Source organism: Dreissena polymorpha, chromosome 1 (assembly GCF_020536995.1).
Source record: "Dreissena polymorpha isolate Duluth1 chromosome 1, UMN_Dpol_1.0, whole genome shotgun sequence".
NCBI lineage: Eukaryota > Metazoa > Mollusca > Bivalvia > Myida > Dreissenidae > Dreissena > Dreissena polymorpha.
In genome coordinates, this window is record NC_068355.1 from 76,501,439 (window position 1) to 76,505,525 (window position 4,087).

General features: G+C 34.2%; 1 long non-coding RNA gene across 1 annotated transcript; it reads right to left on the minus strand.

Moving 5' to 3' along the window:
* Positions 1-1,442: 1,442 nt before the first annotated feature.
* LOC127836138 (uncharacterized) lies at positions 1,443-3,792 on the minus strand. The gene is made up of 2 exons (XR_008028621.1): positions 2,976-3,792; positions 1,443-1,636 (listed from the first exon to the last, which is right to left on the minus strand). It is a non-coding gene; the product is annotated as an uncharacterized LOC127836138 (long non-coding RNA).
* Positions 3,793-4,087: the final 295 nt, after the last annotated feature.

The window sequence follows — 4,087 nt, forward strand, 5'->3', positions numbered from 1 at the left end:
TATTACTTATTTATAACTTATTGAAATGGGAGCTAACTCGGAAGCTCTTATTGTATCATTGGAAATAAGCACTTCCAAGTTATTCTCCTTTTTTTTACAAGTTATATCAACACATTAAACATACTAATAACACAAGTATATATTAACCAAAATATTTACACATAAAACCTACATTGTTTTGCTAATCTGATTGTTAGATACTGCAATAAAATGTCTAGAATAAAACACTGAATTGGAAAAATGTGCAAGTGCACACTGAAACGAAAAAACAAAGTGGTGGTAAGAAATCATTATCCCCGATCAAGCGATTCCGAGTGCCTACGTCAAATATAGTAAACTGAAAATTTAAAAGTTTTGAACAAGCAAACATTACTAAAATTTGCTAATATTGTTTTTTTGTAAGCAGAACATTTCTATCTATCTATAGCTCCATGCAATTCGAAGCGGATATAGTTCAGTAGACATCATTATATCTTGATTTAACCTTGGCCCGTATTCACCAACCGATTCTTAGACTTAAGAATAAAGAATATACTTAGAACCAAGAAAAATGTGTTCAGTGTTTGAATATATACATGCCTCCACTGGTGATTATGTCATTAACAAAATGTTCTATATGAAGAATAATATAGAAAGAGGTGTTTACTGCAGAGTTTGATTCAAAATTAAAGAAATTATTGAATATTCTAATTTAAAGAATTTTCTTTATTCTTAGACTTAAGTCTAAGAATTGTTTGCTGAATACGGGCCCTTATCTATAGAAATGTTGTTCGATCCCAGGATCTCATGAACAGAGCTTTGTTCATGTACAAATGTAGTTACCTTCTCTCCTTTTTTGTTCAGGGTAGCCTAACCAACTCTTGAGAAGCTCATCGGAGTCTGATCTGCCCGTTTCTGTAAGCAAATGTTAATAACTATGGGCGGGATAACATATCAGAACTATTTGTAGGTGGGGAATCTCGATAAAAAAACAATTGTAAAGCCAATACCCATTCTCATCATCATCGCCAGCTGTACAAAATAAACTTAACCCATTTATGCCTAGTGGACTCTCCCATCCTTCTAAATTGGATCAATTTATTTCCAAAATTAGGGTTGTCTAGTATATTTATTTCTATATTTAGAATATTTCTTATAGAAATTCCTGTAAGCAAACAGCGCAGACCCTGATGAGACGCCGCATCATGCGGCGTCTCATCTGTGTCTACGCTGTTTGCCAAGGCCTTTTTTCTAGACGCTAGGCATAAATTGGTTAAAAACGAAAGGAGCATACGCTGCAACATAAAACGACAGCATGACATTCTAAACATCAGAAACGTCCTTTCATACGCATCATTTCCTCCGCCTTCTCTCCATCATCGATATAAGTATCATCAAGTTTGCATTAAACTTGAATACCACTTAACATTTTGTGCCAGTAAATTTGTTTCAAGTTGTTAACCTTGATAGATAGATAGATTTATTTCGGCAAGGAATGCATACAAGGGCATTTACAACATGTACAAAATATAAAATATAACATACATGAAAATAAATATACCATTACATACATACCAACACCAAGGATAACACAAAAATGGGTAAACCCATATTTCCATTGTGGTCCTTTGAGCTGGTGGCATGACATAGAGTGGCACTTAAATATTAAACAAAATTACATCAATAAAATGACCAACATAATTTAAATAAATATATTAAATACTATGCATGTATATCACAGACCATTTTGATACTTAAGATATCACAGATATCATTATTAATTATGAGATCCTAAAAATACACTATTAAAAAATGTGTAAGAAATAAATTAGATATCACAGATAGCATCATTTATTACACCATCATAAAAAATTACAGATTTTCTAATAAATAATTTTTTAAAGATGACTTAAAAACAGGCAATCTGTCAATCTGTGTAATACTGGAGGGTAAATTGTTCCATAATGAGCATCCCGTGTAACAAAAGGACTTTGACCCGAAACCTTTGACCCTGGGGACAGCAAAAGCACCTTTTTGAGTTGACCTGGTCCTGTATGAATGAATAGAGGCCTGCGGGATAAAATGTTCTCCCATATAGTCAGGGGCCAAACCATTTTGAATCTTAAAAACATGGCCAAGAACAATCTGGTCTACACGTTTATTGACTGGTAGCCAGTTGAGCAAACGAAAATGTTCTGGCCCAATGTGTGCCCTTGCATCGAGACCTAGAAAGAACCGCATTAACTTATTCTGGGTGGTTTGGAGCTTATTTTGTAACATTTTTGTGAGACTATGGTACCATATAGAGCAAGCATAATCAAAATGACATTGGATTAAAGACATGACAAGAAGTTTCTTGGTTTGCTGAGTGAGATATTCTTTTTTTCTATATAGATATTTTAACCTGGAGTTGGCCTTCTGAATGACTGAACGAGCCATGGTATCAAAGGACAACGTTTGATCCAATGTAGCCCCTAGGTATTTGACTGAAGATGTAGATTCAATAATGGTACCATTACAAGAAATATCAAGAGAAAAGTTTGACCTGATTTTATGCCTAGAACCAAATAGAATAGACTCCGTCTTACCTAAATGCAGATACAACTTATTGTCAACCAACCACTGACTAACCAGATGCAAACCTTCTTTCAATAACCTTTCAATATCAGATTTAGACTTACCAGACACCAGAATACCTGAGTCATCTGCATATAGGAGGAGCTTATTTTTAACCACAGCAGACATATCATTAACATAGATAAGGAAGAGCAGGGGACCTAGAATTGACCCTTGTGGAACTCCACATGATATTGGGGCTGTACCGGAATGAGTGCCTGAAACATCAACAAGTTGCTGTCTATCTGAAAGGTATGAATTGAACCACCTTAATATATCATCACCAAGACCTGCTGCACTTAATTTCATGAGAAGTATAGAATGATTTACAGTGTCGAAGGCCTTTTGGAGGTCAAGAAGAATCATCCCTACGAGATTACCTTTATCCATTTCCAACCTGATATAATCAGTCAGATGTATGAGACAGGTGTCCGTTGAAAAACCACTTCTGAAACCAGACTGAAATTTATATAACAATTTGTTAACCTTGAAGTATGACTCAACTTGGTCATATACAACCTTTTCATAAATTTTAGATAAAATACTCAAAATAGAGACTGGACGGTAATTACCAACAGAGGTTGTATCACTTTTCTTAAAAATAGGAACAACCCTAGCAGACTTGAGATCATCTGGAACAACACCCTGTATAAGAGATAAATTAATAACATGAGTAAGAGGTTGAGAAATAATCGAGGCCCCATCTTTCACAAAACGTGAGGGCATACCGTCTAAACCTGTTGCTTTATTAGAACTGAGCTGGTTTAAATATTTTAGTACTTGGTTCTCAGAAACTAAAGAAAAAGAAAAACTGTTAGCAGCTTTAACACCAATGCTAGCGTAAAAATTAATGACAAATGATTTTCCAAACTTAAGAACACAAGTTGGTAATTTATCAACAAGCTTTGAGGCAACTGTAGTGTAAAAATGGTTAAAAGAATCTGCAATAATTTCCTTATCAAAACATATATTTCCATCAATGTTGAGACAAATATTAGAAGAGGAAGATAATCCTTTCTTAGATGGTAAACCAAGATTCTTAAGAATAGACCAGAGTGACTTTGAGTCATTTTTGTTAGCTTCAAGAGACTCTGTAAAGAAGTTTTCTTTCGCTGTATCAATTAAGCATTTACATTTATTTCTTAATAATTTAAATAATTCAAAATTTTCAGCACTTTTATCACTTTTGTAATTACTAAAAGCCTTCATATCATATGTTTTTTTTATATAATTACTTGAATACGACATGGCCCACAGCCTGGGGATTATTATGTTTATATATTTGTTTCAAGCTTTGAACTAAAATATGTATTGGCTGAGTGGACGTTAACTGTTGCGTGAGCATCGAATGGTCATTGAAACCTAATTATCGTCTAGTGTAAGAGACTATTTACAGTTCTCTCTCTCCGCACAAGCTAATCAGGGCAACACTTTCCGCCTAAGCTTGATTTTCGGTAAAAAGGGACTTCCTTAAAACTAAAAATGCCATGAA